Source organism: Pipistrellus hanaki (assembly GCF_964339955.1).
Source record: "Pipistrellus hanaki genome assembly, chromosome: 2".
NCBI lineage: Eukaryota > Metazoa > Chordata > Mammalia > Chiroptera > Vespertilionidae > Pipistrellus > Pipistrellus hanaki.
The window spans coordinates 2200474-2216712 of NC_140504.1; positions in this window are offsets into that span (position 1 = coordinate 2200474).

The following is a 16239-nucleotide window of genomic DNA, read 5'->3' on the forward strand; positions in this document are numbered from 1 at the left end:
ACATAAGTTTATTTAAATACATTTTATTGATTTTTTTTACAGAGAGGGACAGTTAGTTAGAAACATCGATAAGAGAGAAAAATCCATCAGCTGCCTCCTGCACACACCCTACTGGGCATGTGCCCACAACCAACGTACATGGCCTTGACCGGAATTGAACCCGGGGCCTTTCAGTCCCCAGGCCGATGCCCTATCCACTGAGCCACACCCGTTTCAACTATATGTATATTTTTAAGCCTCACCTGAGGATATGTTTGTTTTTTTTAATTGCTGTGAGAGAGAAAGGGGAAGGGGAGAGAGAGTGGGCCATTGAACCCCGCCCCATGGCATTGTTTCGGGGGGCCGTCACAGAGAGCGCCATCGGCACAGACGCGCTCGCCGAACAAGCGGAGACAGCGGCACGTTTCGGGCCTCACAGGCACTCTGCCTAAATCCTCTTTGATCTATTGGCACATCTTTTATGATCTACTGAAAAATTAAATTTTTCATTCGTCTATTGTATTCAACAGGAGCGAGTTGCCAGCCCCGATTATTAATGATGTCAGATTCTGTATTACTGAAACAAATGCATCGAGATCCCATTTCTGATGACAAAGGGAGGGCCATTTGTTTCAATCACGGAGGACAATCTGATTAAACGCTGCCAACTAACTGCCACGCGGGCCGGCCCCCGGGGCGCAGCTGCGGGACAAATGGGTTCCGGGGGCTGTCCATCTTCCGGCCGCGTCACTGCCCTCCGATAATAAACTTAGGGCGAGATCAATCCGTCCTGGCTGGGACGCTTCAACTTCTTCATCCCAGAGTCTTTCAGGCCCAGCATTTCCATAATCCTTTCAGGCAGCCAGTCAGCTCTTTGGCAAACCCTGGGCAGGCGGGGGGGAGACGGTCTTATCTGCCCATCAACCTTCTGCACTCACAGCCACCAGCCTACCCTTTCCAGAAAGTAATTCGGAAAAACAAATGCAAAGCCTCAGACATGTTGATACACTTGGGCACAGTAATTGTGCTTCTCGGTCTGGGGAAATAACCAGGATTGCGGGAGAGGCATGGCACTCAACGTCCGTGGCTCTGCTGCCATCAAGGAGGGAGCCAACCAGCTTGCTGCGGAGGCCTGATGGCGCGAGGTCTGGGCCAGGCCTGGGAAGAGATCCCGGCGCCCTGCGCTTCAATGCCACGCCCTGCAGACCGTCAAGTGTGCGGCTAAGGTCTCCAGAGCAAAGACAAAAAGAGACCGGCGCCAAAATCCTGGCCCTGGTGTTTGGATGCTGAGACTTCGTGTCTCTGTGTATGTTCAACTTGGTTCTTGGCTATATTTTCAAAGTTTTCTCAATGTTCACGTATTACTTTTAAATGCACATAGGCCTGTCTGGTGTGGCTCGGTGGTTGAGCATCGACCCATACACCAAGAGGTCACTGGTTCGATTCCTGGTCAGGGCACATGCCCGGGTTGCGGGCTCCATCCCCAGCGGGGGACGTGCAGGGGGCAGAGGATCGATGTTGATGCTTCTCTCTCTTCAATTTATCAATTTATATATCAAATATATAAATAGATATATTTATCAATATATCAATTGAAGATATATGCCTCAATATATCTTCAATTGATATATTGATAAAATATATTAATAACAACATATTTTAAATAAATAATAACTAAGTGCAAATAGACCTCTTGGGACATTTCTGACCAGTTCTTCCCGGAAGGTCTCTGAGCTTGAAGGACCAGGAAGAGGAAGAGCAATGGCAAGAGCCCAAAAGGAAGAAGAGAGGGAAACCCTGCCTTCATCAGGAACATGGTGTGCTCCAGGCTCGCCCAGAGGGCGGGAGGGTCCACACAGAACGCGGTCAAGGCCTAGGCGCTTCCTGGTTCCAGGACAGGTCCCGCTCCTACCCACCTGGCCTTGATGGGGGAGAGATGGGGGGGCAGAAAGAAGAGGGGCTTGTGTCCCAATTCCACTTGGAATCCTGGGAGAAGACCCCTCTGTGGGATGCCCAAAGGCAGGTGAGGGGCCCCATAAAGCAGGAGTAACAGCGTGGGGTCTGGAGGCTATGATCAGCTGCCACCCCAGGCCACCACAGCCTGTAGAGCACGACATAGAAAGATCCAGAAGTTCCCACGAGCCTTGGCGGTGAACAGCCCGACACAGCTCAGAGTTGGGGCAAAGAGGGTCCAAGCAATGACCCCTGTGGCCAAACCCTGGCGTGAGTGGCAGAGGCCGGCACCGCCAAGGCCAGGATGGGTTTGCCATGTCTACGTTAGTTTATCCTTTGGGCCTCGGCACCCCGTCTCCATCAGTGCATGAAGGATGGACGGTTGACTGCTGGTCACCTTACACCCCATTCCCAGCCCCTCTCTCACCCCATTGCGTTCGAGGAGCATTCCTGAGTCTGGAGTTTCCTGGAGAGACTGTGTGGTTCTGACGGCACGGCTGGCCGTGTGCTCACGGTGACGTCCTGGCCTTGCTCCCTCCCTCAGGACTCGGTTGGTCTGCTCACTCTGAGGCACACGGGCCTAGTCTGGCGCCCTCCGCTGGCTCACACGTTCCTCAAGGAACAAACACTCGACGTATTCAACACCCACACCGACGCTGCTGCGATGGCAACGCATGTGCTTTCCATGTCCACGGATGGCGCCGATGAGAACCTCGCTGGTATGCCAGGCGTGAGGCTCTTCCTGGTTAGACACAGGGACTTCACCTGCTAAGGATCGCCCGTGGCTTTTAAAGATGGCTTCGTTTGCAACTTGGGGGGACGGGGGACCCAGAGGGTATTGTGCTGAGTGAAATAAGCCAGTCGGGGAAAGACAAGTGCCATGTGGCCTCACTCGTATGTGGAATCTAAAGAACAACATGAACAAACTCACAGACACAGAGAACAGACCGCTGGGGGCCGGAGGGGAGGGAGGCTGGGGCCGGGGGACAAAGGTGACAGACTGAGAGGCACACATGGGGAGTTACAGAACAGGCCTGGGTCGTCAAGTGCAGCCTATGGGGTGGAGCCGGTGGAGCGGGGCCAATAGTATTGTCACAACTACGGGCGGGGCCATGTCATCGTCCGACCACTAGGCCACCCCTGGAACAAGACAAAACGATGGCTGTCAGCTGCCACTGAAAAACAAAACTTTACCCATAAATAAATAAATAAATAAATAAAGCTGCTCCATAAGTCTTTCCTTCTATCAACAATGCTTGAAGGTTACAATTACACACACACACACACACTCACATGCACGCGTGTGCGTGCGCGCACACACACACACATCACGTACACACACATCACGCCCACCACAGAGCAGAGCTGTGCTGCCCAGATCCCTCTCCAGGAAGGACCCTCGGCCCAGCCACCGGGCATCCGGGCAGCAGTGGCTGCCCACTGCCACTCCCGCAGGCTCCGCCTCCCTCACCAGATACAGGTCTCCGCCTCCGGGAGTTCACTGTGGGGCCAAGGCCACGGAGAGATAAAGAACTTGCCCAGGGCTCCCCTTCAGAGCAGCGGGCATCGGGGGAGCAGAGACCAGCTGTTCCAGCTGGTGCCAGCAGCCCTGAGGGCAGTGTCCACACCCATCTCCAACACCTAAGCAGTCACCAGCTCCTGCCAACTCTGTGCCCTAACAAGGGTCAAGTCTTCAGGAACGGAGGTGGGTTAACCGTGGGTAAGAGGAGCGGTGGGCGGAGTGGCACCATTCACGGGAGCCACTCGGGGAAGAAAGGACCCCAAACTCAGAACAGCCTCCCGGGAGTCCGCAGGGGAGAGAGACCAGAACCCAGCTGGCCTCTCTGTCCCACCTCCTGCTCCCACCCCTGTGGCTTCCACTCCGAGCCTTGGCCACCCCGAGGGGACCCCTCGTCACGTTTTCTAGGCAAAGGAAAGTGGGGAGATCAGCTGACTACGCGCCCGTCCCAGAGGCTCCTGTGTCTGAGCCAGGGAGTCCCACCACTGGAGAGCGGCTGTAGTTTCCACTTGGTTGTCATCAGGCATGAATTTCTTCACTGCCAATCTCCCCCGAGAATGCCATTTGCCTGTCATTCTAGAATCATCCCTCTCCTGCGTCTCTCCGACAGCCCTCCTGCTCAGCCTTTCTCCTCCAGGAAGGCGCATACAGACGGCTGGGGGCTTGGAGTCCCCTCTAATCCGCTCAGCACCCGCCGGACTCCCTCCAACACCACCTCCACCCTCAGCCATACCGTCCCTCCGCGGACAGCTGCAACGGTCAGCTGCAAAACACCGTTTGCATACAACTTACCATGCTGGCATTTCTACTCTAACGAGTTCTCACTCAGAATCCATTTCCCGTAATACAAAAAATAAATAAATAAATAAATAAAAGTCCTGGCAATAAGCTAAGTGTCCACCAACAAGAGAATGCTACACGGGTTCTGTACACCCAGGTGTGCTACAGGCGCCGGTCCTTTGAAGGAAGGAGGCGTTGGCCTATGCGGATATCACCACATGCCTGCCTTATTATTACAGCTTACAGGCAAGCACAGACTTAGGAAGAACACATGCTGGGAAGTTAACCTGTGGCTGCCCCTGGTGAGGGGGGAAAGAGGGCTTTTATTCTCTCTTTATCATTTTATAGGCTTCCACGTTATGGAAATTGGTCACCACCAGCAGATATTGGTTTCAAACCCCTAGCGCCAGTATAGGGTTTATAAGTGCCTGTGCTATCAGAGAGCTTCAGTTAGAAACGATGCCCATTGTACGTTGATTGGGGTATATTAACACACGCATACGTATAGAACTAAAATTTAACAATGTCACGAACTCACCGGACTGTGTTCTCACTGAAAGCAGAGTCGGCACCTGATGCATTTTTGTGTTTTCCCAGAGTGCTTTGCATACCGCCTGGCATATATAAATATATTTGAACTATATAAATATATTTGCTACCCACGTTTCCCAGCTAATGAAATGTGCTGGAACCTGGGCTGTGATTCTAGAACCCTCCCTCCGTTGCCCTCACAGGCCCTAAGGAGGGCTGCAGTGTTGCACATGCAAATGCTTCTGCCTCCGAACGGCCTGCTCTGTGCTTAGCTGACACACCTGTGGCGCCCGGCGCTGAGAGTCCAGCCCACCGCGGCTCCCAGAGGACAAGACCCCGCCACCCGCCAGGGAACCCGGCCCAGGCTGGCAGGTGCGGGGCATTGTGGGGACTCAGCACGGAAGCAGGAAGCCCCGTTGTGAAGGGCTGGCCTTGGGGGGCTCCCCACACACACACTGAGGCAGAGGCCTCAGACTCTTGGGGGGGAAGGAAGCGAATTCCAAACCCACCTGGGCTGGAAAGGGCGGTGACTGCGTACAAGGGTGTCTCCCAGATCCTGCCCGGAGGGAGACGCGGTAGCTGGCATTTAGTTAACGATGAAGATCCTTCGAGGCTTTGGGGGGGCGGGGGGGGCCATAGGAGCAAACAAAGAACAGCAAGCTCAGCCTCTGCCTCAAAGCTCCCCACCACCACCCCCCCGCAACCTCCAGGTAGCTGAGAGACGGAGCGTCTAGAAACAGAATCGAACGTGTCTAATCTCTTCTACAACCATGTTCTTCGTTTAACCCATGTCATCGGGGGAAATGGCTGAAAACAGTGACAAACACAACATCGATAAGCATAATAATAATTGATTTTCCGGAGATGATAAATTTGAAATTAGTGGCCATTTCCCCCCAGAGCCCTGGTTGATTAATTTAATGTTTATCTTGGTCTCTCGGAGCCGTCCTCGTCCCGTTGATGGGCTTTGTGGTCGGGACCTGGCGGTCATGGCGTATTGCACAGCCCTGCAGTTTCCCAGCCGGTCTTGGGTGCCGGGATGGCTGCCGCCGGCCCCGAGTCAGACACCACCGAGACTCAGAGCCCAGGGCTGGCACTGAGGGCTTCCGTTCCGGGTGTACGTGTGTGTCTGTGCTATCACAGGCTTCTAGCTCAGACCGGTCAACAAGCAGATTGGGAGAGTTTCCACCTGCCTTCCCCCAAGAGTAGCCAGTGTTCGCTGAGTTAATTCAGAAATTTCAAAATCAGAGCAAAGATGAGATCCAAGTGATGGTCTTCCCTCCTTCCTTATCTTTCTTCCTTCTTTGCTTCCTTTCTTCTTCTTTGCTATAGTCCGGATGCTGTGTCCCCCCAAAATTTGTATGTTGCAATCCCACCCCCAGTGTGACAGTGTTAGGAAGCGATGCCTTTGGGAGATGCCTCGGTCATGAGGATGGAGCCCCCATGAATAGGGTTAGTGCCCTCATCAAACAGACCTCCACAGAGCGCCCCACCCTCCTCCACGTGCGGCCACAGGAGGCAGCCGATCCATGATTCTCTCCTCATTGATGTTTCTGTCTCTCTCTTTTTCCCTTCCTCTCTGAAATTAAACAATATGTGTGTGTTTTGTTTGTTTGTTTTCAATAAAGGACGCTGTTAAGTAGAGCCATTCTCCATGGGGCAGGGCGGCCCATCCTTAAGGCATGTCTTTCCAGAATCAGCAGGAACGGGGAGAAAACCTCTCCCTGTCCTTCCCTAGGCTCTGCCCTCCGGAGCCTGGGGGGCAGCGTGATGCCAGGAAGCGGAGGAGGTCCTGCGGAGCGGGGCGGACAGGTCGGGGAATCTAGTTAGACTGAGTCATGGTCCCCAGCTCAGGTGTCATTTATAACCGCTCTCTAACCTGGTTTCCCGCTGAGGGTGCAGCCGCAGCCTCTTCCTTTCCAGAACCCGGGGCCCCGTCATCAGTCCTTGTCTGCGGAGACAACGAGATTACGGGCCTTTAATTCCTCTTCTCAGAAAGTCGACATGGTAACGGGTCGCCCCTCGCTGACCCGCCTGCACCTCCCGCGTCCAGCGGGTCTGCCGTGCCTTCACGGTCGCCTCCGGGGTCATGGCGCTGTCAGCACAGCCGACCAAGGCAGGATCCCCGATCCCAGACCTCAGACTTAGACAGGAAGGGGCAAGAGTGACCTTTGGCCCTGGCCAGGTTGGCTCAGTGGATAGAGCATCAGCCTGGGGACTGAAGGGTCCCGGGTTTAGTTCCGGTCTAGGGCACGTGCCTTAGTTGCAGGCTCCTCCCCAGCCCAAGCCCGCAGACGGTCTGCGGTGCTGCCAACAGAAGTCCCCTCACTTGTTCAGAAGCTGTGCCCCGGGCTGGCCCCCTCAGGACTGTCAGGGACAGGCTCCCATAACAGGCCGCGGTCATAGAAACTCGTGGGCACCACAGGCCCCCTACAGACCTGAACTCCTGGACTCAAATCCTTTATCAGCTCTTTTCAAAGTTGAACCCAGATTCCATCTATTCACTCACTCACTCACTCACTCACTCATTGGACAAAGCATGAGCAGCATCGGCCACAAGCAGGCCCCGGGCTCCATCTGGAAGCCTCAGTGTGAGGACCGCTCCCAGGGAGCACGTGGGCACAGTGTGGGCGTCAGGGTCAGGGGGAAACCAGTGCAGAGTCAGTGATGGGGGCTCCTGGGGCTCACAAAGTGGGTCCTTCCCGTTGGGCTGGGGAAGGCCAAGAAGACGGCTGGATGTGTCAGAACACGTGGCCAGGCGTTGACATGGCAGGTGTGGCATCACGGAAGCACAGGAAAGGGAGTGAGGAGGAGAGAGTGGTCAACAGAGACAGATGTTATCAGAACGGCCATGAGCATCAGGCTGAACCGCCCACCTTGTTCACCAGCAGAAAGCCAAGCACACGTCACCTGGAGACCAAGGAGAGCTGCTGCCAGGAAGGGCAATGGTCCCTGTCACGGTTCCCAGACCTGAGTCCCCGGGAGGACAGAGCCCACAGCACAATGGCAAACGGACGTGGTAACGATTCCCCCAGTCCGTCCCCTCAGTCGGCTAAATGGGGCAAGGAGAAGGCCCATATACACCTGAAATATTGCGCACAGAATCTCAGCTTACACCGACCACTGAGGAACCAAAGCCTTCTCTTAGCCCTTCCGTTACAACGGGGGCGGAAGGAAGCCAGGAATCACGGCATCCTAACCCACAGCCAGCTCAGAGGGCAGCCGCCATGTCTGCGGACCCACCTGGCAATTGAAATGGCAGTTCATGAAGCAAAGCCCAAGTTCCTAGACTCCAAACCCCATTTCCACTTCTCCTTGCAAAATTACTTTCCGGACTCTCTTATTTTATTTTTATTGCTTTCAGAGAAGAAGGGAGAGGGAGAGAGAAAGATAGAATCATCAATGATTAGAGAGAATCACTGATCGGCTGCCTCCTGCACACCCCCCACACTGGGGATCAAACCCACAACCTGGCATGTGCCCTGACCAAGAATCGAACTGTGACCTCCTGGTTCACAGGTCAACGCTCAACCACTGAGCCACACCGGCCAGGCTCTATACTCTTTACTTTCCCTGCTTCTCCTTTTCTCCTCTTTTTTTTTTTTTTTCTTCTTCTTCCTCCTCCATTAAAGAACAGGAATTTCAAGTCAAAGGGCCAAAGAATCAGGCTCTGGGCCATTTGGTTCCCGTCTTCCCACCTCCAGCTCGGCCGCGGCGGGGGGACTGCACGGTAGCCGGGTCTGTGTGACCCGATCATGGCGCCAAAACAGGCGTTTGGAAGGGAGAGGAGGGAGTGATGAGGCCTCTCCCTCTGAAACGCCTGTAAAATGTGTGTTTAAGGAAACATGAGCTGCAGAGGCCAACAGACAGCCCTGTGAGAGCTCTGAGATTTCACACTCAGCGGGCCGGGGCTCATGGGGATTAGCGGGCCTCGCGCTGTAAACCAGTCTGATCCCCTCAATTACCCACATCCCTGCCGGGGCTCCGGGAGACGCAGTCCCGGGGCACCTGTGCCGAGGACCGTTCCTGGATAAGAACCAGTGAGATGCTCTCAGTCGGACGTGCCTTCGGGGCGCTCTGTGTTCACAGACCAGCCGATGGGCGGCAGCCTAGCCTGGTGCCCCAGGAGCACAGACCCGGGCCAGACCCCTGGGCTGAGATCTGCTCCCCCGGTGCGATAGGTTAAATGATGTCCATCCCCCACTCCATCCCTCCTCCCCCAACTTCAGAATGCGGCCTTATTTGGAAATCGAGTCTTTAGAGAAGCGACCGATTGAAGTGAGGTCATCAGCCTGGGCCGAGCAGCCCAGTGGTGGAGCACCGATCTCTGAACCAGGAGGTCACCGGTGAATTCTTGGTCAAGACACATGCCTGGGTTGTAGGCTTGATCCCCAGTAGGGGGCGTGCAGGAGGCAGCTGGTCAATGATTCAATGACTCCCTTTCATCATTGATGTTTCTATCTCTCCCTCTCTCTCTCCCTTTCTAAAATCAATAAAAAATATTTTTTTAAATAAATAAAAAAGTGAGGTCATCGGGATGGGCATCAAGGCAATGACTCTGGTGTCCTTTAAATGGAGGAAATTTGGACACAGAATACGGAGAGAGAAAATCCACGTGACCATGAGGGCAGAGATAGTTTTACAAGCCAAGGAAGACCAAAACCACCAGCCTCAGAGCAACCAGCCGCCCTGCCCACAACTCGATCTGGGACTTCCGGCCCCCAGACGGTGAGACTGTGAGACGGCACATTTCTCTGCTTAAGCCCCACCCCCACCCCTCGGGAAGTGGTACTTGTCCCGCAGCCCTGTGACCACCCACCTGTGTGACTGTGGGCACTGCCAGGCTCATGTGGGTGACAGGAAATGTCTAGCTCTGGCGGCTATTAGGAGAATTAAATGAAGAAACATCCACGTGAGCTTTGACTAGGACCGTGGTCAGCAAACTGCGGCTCGCGAGCCACATGCGGCTCTTTGGCCCCTTGAGCGTGGCTCTTCCACAAAATACCACGGCCTGGGCGAGTCTATTTTGAAGAAGTGGAATTAGAAGAAGTTTAAGTTTAAAATGTTTGGCTCACAAAGAAATTTCAATTGTAGTCCTGTTGATATTTGGCTCTGGTGACTAATGAGTTTGCTGACTAGGAGATGACAAAGGAAGAGGTACGTGAGAATTTGTTAAATAAAACTGTTTTTAAAAACATCTACGCAGTCATTGCAGGAATTATTGGTTAGGTGATCTGACTTTGCAGCGAGTGAGGGCCTCAGAGGGGAAACGGATCAATCCCTCAGCAGGTCCGATGCCATTGCTCACCCCGAGCACCGTCAGCGGCCGCTCTCCTAGCGCTACGTGTTCCTGCGTCTTCCTTTCCACAGTGAGATCTGGCCGTGCCTGGGCCGTTCGGCGGCTAATCAATTATTAATCCCGGAGTTAATAATTCATGTTAATTGGTGCTATAAGGCACTCTCCCTGGCAATGCGAGCAAAGGTCAGAACTTCTTAACAGCAGAGGTGAAACCTTCGCTAAGTTTCTTTTTCCGTGCTCCATCATGGAAATATGAAGATATGGAAGGCAAAATTTAACCAGCGCCGGGCTGGCGAGATAAGCCGAGGGTCAAGGTCTGGCCTGCAGGCCTATTTCCCGGCCGCGCGCCCATCGGAGGGAGCAGAGGGCCGGCAGCGGAGACTCACGGACAGCCTTCCAGGGACCGACAGCCCCTCAGGTCTGTGCGTCTCTGACGAGACGACATATAATAATTTTTAGCGTTGACTGCTTCCTGATCAAAAAACATTTTTTTTATTAAATTAAGCCAGGCATTGGAGAGGCTCGCTCTCCGGTGGGGTTTTTCATAGCAAACGATGATTCTTCTAAGTTACGTCCAGGGCAGTCACCCACGTTGGTGACCAGCCGGCCCCAGCAAGCCCCTGCCGCTGCCGCCTTTTGTGAGTTTCATTAACGTGACTGCGGCCTCCTCTTCTCTTCCAGAAAGAACCTGGTCATTCCTGATCGCAGACAACACAAGGCGAGCAAGTCAGGGCCCGACCTTGACAAGCACGCATTCACTCTCCGCCTCGTGGGCTCCTCTTTGGGTCTGGGGAGCGGCCCCCAGGGGCCCAGGTTTGGGGTGTTTTGCGCCTTTTAGAGTCTTGGCAAGTCGCAGGCTGTGCAAAGAAATAACATTCTCCCGCCTGGAAAATAGAGTGAGTGTTGGTAGCGTGTTTCTCGGGTTTGATGAAGACATAGATGTAAACTATGCGAAGGAAGAATGGGGTCTGAGGGCTTAGGACACAGGCAATGGAAACCCCGGCTTAAAGAGTTTCAGGGCGAGGACGGAACCCCCCGGCTCCTGTTTCTCCGAAGAAAACTTGCGTAGCGTGTGCTTCTCGTTGGCTGCGTGTCAGCACCGGCCAGCCGGGGAGACAGAGACTTGGCAACGGGCCTACTCTTCAGAGTCCTTGAAACGCTCCCTTTGAAATGTTTTCATTTCTGGCGTCTGTGTGTTCTCAGCAGAATGAACACACAAGGCCAGGAAGCACACAACAGAGCTTCCAGGCGCACCCAGCAAGAAGCGGCATTCAGCTGTGTCTTAGCGTGGATCCGGGCCCGCAGCTCCATGTGCTTTCTCCTAACCGCTGCTTCCTTACAGCACTGAGTCCTAACCACTGCTTCTCCTCAGCACTGAGCTCCTAACCGCTGCTTCTCCGCACCCTGAGCTTCTCTGCAGCACTGACTTGATCCACAGCACTGAGCTGATGCACAGAGACGGCTGTGCTCCTGCCAGAGCTGAGCATTGGAGGATGGGGCTCTGTTTTCACAGGAGGAACCTGCTCAGGTCCTGCCCAGTGTCCCCTGCTGCCTCAGGGGCTGAGACAGCGCAGGGGCTTCAGCCAGCGGCCAGACGGCTCCCGCCGGCTCCCCCGCCACGTCTATTACTTGCAGTCAGTAACAAAGATTCATCCTTGTGTCGTCACGCAGCAAGGGGGATCTTTGTCACTTGGTGTAACTAATAGCTGCTCCTCGCGTGGGAGCCGGAGGAGGGAGGCCTCCACGCGTGACGGGAGGTTCACCACAGGCCTCCGGGGAGCCTTGTCGCCTGTGGGCCAAAGTGGACGCCGGGACAGAGCGGAGACGGTAAGCAAGGCGGCCCTCCTGGGCGGCAGCCCTCCTGGGCCCTGACCATGGCCCCGCTCCGCTCCAGCCCAGCCAAGGCTGTGTCCCTGCTGCTCGCACCCCGCCCCAGGACCCTCCGGAAGCACCTTGGAGCAGAGAAAGGAAGCAGAATGAGAGGCGGTCCCATCGCGGGCCAGCGACCCTTCGGAGAACGCACGGCGGGCCCCGCTGTAGGAGGAAGGACTGGAAGCTGGGCGTGGAGGCCGGTGCGTGCCCGGGCCGTGCTGGGAGCAGCCCAATCCAGATTCAAGCCAGGCCCTGCTCACCTGGCCCTGCTGGGGGCACTGCACTCGCCCTCTGGACTCTCTATTCTCCGTTATTTGAGGCCCTTTTCCTTCTTCTTCCTCCCTGGCCATGAAAATGGCGGGATGACCTCACCTGTGCCCAGACCCCACCTCGCTTGCTCCATCCTGGGCAAATGCAACCCGCCCTCTCGGGGTCAGGCGTGGCTCAGGGTTGAGCATCAACCTATAAACCAGGAGGTCACAGTTCGATTCCCGGTCAGGGCACAGGCCCGGGTTACAGGCTGGATCCTCAGTGAGGGGCGTGCAGGAGGCAGCAGATCACTGGTTCTCTCCCATCACGGATGTTTCTCTCTCTCTCTCTCTCTCTCTCCTCCCCCCGCTCTAAAATCAATAAAAGATATATAGTGTTTTTTAAATCTCACCTCACGTCTTTCTCTATGGATCATCCATCGGATACCGGGCAGGCACCCCCACCCTCTCCCAGGCAACATCCCGCCCATTTACTGCTCTCCCGTCTCCCATCCCTGCTCCCCAGACCCCTCCTCCCCCCAGGAGCCAGGACGCCCTGACGCTTTCTCCTGACCATGACTGCTCTCCCGCCCCCTCCCGACCTCCTCTGCTCACAGCTCGGCTTCAGACACACCGGCACCTTCTCGGGCCTTTTCCAATCACCCACAGAGCCAGCTCCGGTCCAGCCCGGCCTGTAAGTCAGTCTCTGGAGCCTTTCCAGCCAATGCCAGGGTGCTCCCCGCCCTGCTGCTCTGGGACAGGCGCAGCGATGGCAGCCTGGGGGCCCGCCTCCAGGACTCGGTTCTGATTTGGGACACGTGGCCTCCTGCAGCGCCCCCCGCCCCCATTCTGCTTGGCCCCCCGAAGCCCCAAGGACAGGGGTTCCTGTTAGTCTCGGGGGCACTCTGTGCGGTAGACGATGCTGCTACAAGGGCACACGGAACCCTATTTCCACGCCTGCGCAGTGGGCCACACGCATGCCTTCCACACACACGGGGGCTCCCCGCCCACAAAACATGTCCTTTCTGAGCCAGATCGCTCTGAACGCCCAGCCCAGCGTGGCAAGCGTTGCCAATACAACTTTGATTCCTGCCCCTGACGCCCCAGTTTTAGCTGACGTGTTCCCGAGTGAGTGAATCGCCCCTTCCTCCACCCCAAGCTCCCCTCCCACGTGACACCGCTGGTTTCGCCTTAAGGAATAAAAAAATGCAGATTCCTGTGGCCTTGGTGGACAAGGGTCAGAGCAGCTTCTGCTGTCCCTGATACCTAATGTCCACCCACACACTCTCCCGGGGCGCGAGGGAGGAGCCACAATGGAGCGCCAGCTGCCCCCAAGTCCATCTGCCACCCAGACCCCTCCCCGAGCTCCAGCCGGAACTGCCTGCCGGTGTCCACCTAGAGGTCTCAGAGGCCAGGGTCACCACCCAGGCCAACCTCTTTGCCGGCCCCTCCAGGGGAAACTGGGCAGAGATTTTGGGTTATCCTGGGCTCTTCCTTTTCCGTCAGCCCTGGCTCATCAGTCACATCTGTCCCTCTGAAGGAGTTCCCTGCGTCACCTAATCTTCCCTCTTCTCGGCCCGCCTGCCCTCTTTGATACAGAACGGAGATCCCAGCACAGCGCCTTCCCCTTTGAACCGCGCCTGGGGGTTTTCGGAAACCCTTCTCCGTTCTCCGCTGCCTCCACAACAAACTGGAGAGGTCCCGGCTAGAACAGCGGTCGGCAAACTCATCCGTCCACAGAGCCGAATACCAACAGGACAACGATTAACATTTCTTTGGAGAGCCACATGTTTTAAACTTAAACTTCTTCTAACGCCACTTCTTCAACATAGACTCGCCCGGGCCGGGGTATTCTTTGGAAGAGCCACACTCAAGGGGCCAAAGAGCCGCAGGTGGCTCTCGAGCCACAGTTTACCAACCACTGGGCTAGGAGGATGGATTGGGGCAGCCAGGGCCTCGGTGCTCAGCGTTCCGCTTCAGCCTGCTCTCTAGCTCAGCGTAGACACTCAGGATGGATGCCGCTTTCTGGCGGGTTCCAGACACGGAGGGCGGGGGCTGCAGCAGAAGCTGCCTCCCGTCTCCCAGGGGGCGTCCCAGGCTTGCCAAGGCCTAGCTGCTGCTGAATTCCAACTTCCAGGGCCGCTCATTGTTCACCAACACCTCTCACCGTGTACTCGCACTCCCCGCAGGGAGGTCTTTGCCAGGGTCCTCACGCCCTGACAAGCCCCTCCCCGCTAGTCCTCGGGGAGCTCCTTCCCAGGCTCACTAAGAGATCTCAGCCTGGCGTCTCTCTGACTCCGACCGTCTGGTCAGCAACCGGAACTGCAAATTCCTCACAGCCAACACGCCACCTGCACACGGAGCGCCGTGGCTGCCACTGCCCGCTCTGCTCTACATGTTACTGCGCTGCGTGTCCGAGCACAAAGGTGTCCTTCACAGCCCTCCCCACAGGAAGGCGCGGCGGCATTACTGTCCGGTGGGGAGAAATGCACGGTGCCTGCTCTGAGTCTGTGAGATTAGTCCGTGTCATGGAGTTAGATCGAATGCATGTATGCGTGTAGAGTTTACCTCTATGTGTTGACCAACCCTACAAATAATATAACAACTTGTATTTCCTGACATGTGCACTCTTTTTTTTTTTTTGTTCCACAAATTTCTAAAGATAAAGATCGAAAACAAATTAACTCTTCTATGAAACTAAGGAAGTTTCACCACTGCCACCAGCCGTGAGTCACAGCGGGGAAAGAACTGAGAGGCTGAGAAAGGAACCCCACCCTCACCTCCTTCATGGATTATTAAAACCGAGACTTAAATTTACCATTCTGGAAATGGGGGGCGGTGAGGGAGGGGGGGAGAAACAGGCATCCTATGACACATGACAAGTAGAGTTTACTTATCTTTGACTCAGAATTCCCTCTCACATACACACTGAAAGGCTGGGGGAAAATGCGAGGGATTGTTAAATATCACTAGTTATATGACACCTAACTAAGCCTCCCGTATTTACCAAGACTACACGTCAAGTCTAATCATGAATCCCACTTGTATTACATAGTAAGGAAAACTTGGATGTGTTCCAGGCCCTTATTCTTTATGAAGTCCGTCTAAAAAATAATCAGTGGATTTGTAGACGTCACCCAGGAAAAAGAACTTGACAACGATGGCCACGCCTCCCTGCGCCACTCCCACAGGAGGCTGCAGCTGCGAACAGGGGTTTGCTGAGAGGCTGCGGAGAAAGGACTCTTAGGTATTTCCACCCCAAAGCAGCGAGTGAGCTCCCAGAATGGAGGGGAGAGGCCTCGTGATTCTCTGCCCTTCTTCCTGGCCATCTTCTAAGGCAGATATCTGAGGTGCCCATTATCCCGGAGTTGGACCCTCCTGTGCACACACAATGACCTCTCCCAAGGAGTAACTAAAAGCTGTCACTCCTTTCTAATAGAGGTGAGCGTATGCCCTGGGACGTGGGAATTCATCCCCATGAAATCCCAGTGGGTTCAGTTCCACAGCTAGGGAACGGAACACCTCGGCATTTTTCAGAGAATCCAAAAATGCTTGAGCTCTCTGTCCACCTCAGCCTCGCCCCACCCACTACTCCCTGGTCAATAACAAGAGCCCTCGTCACCTAGACTGAGTTTTACTTCCACTCTCCATCTCTTCGATTTGAGGTTCCAGGACTTACATTTTTTTCTCATTCTACCCTCATCTGACCCAAGGTCTAAACACTGGTTTCCCTGAGGTCTCTTTTTTTTCTTTTTCTTTTTTAAATATATTTTTATTTATTTCAGAGAGGAAGGGAGAGGGAGAGAAATAGAAACATCAACGATGGGAGAAAATCATTAACTGCCTCTGCAGGCCCCACACCAGGGATCAAGCCTGCAACCTGGGCGTGTGCCCTGACCACAAATCAATCCTTGACCTCTTGGATCAGAGGTTGACCCTCAAGCACTGATTCATGCTCAGTGGACAGCCTGGCCTTTCTTTTTCTTTATTCTCAGGAACACACTCCCTGCTGATGGACAGCCATTCGCTCCACTCTGAACAGCCAAGTGGCCCCCTCT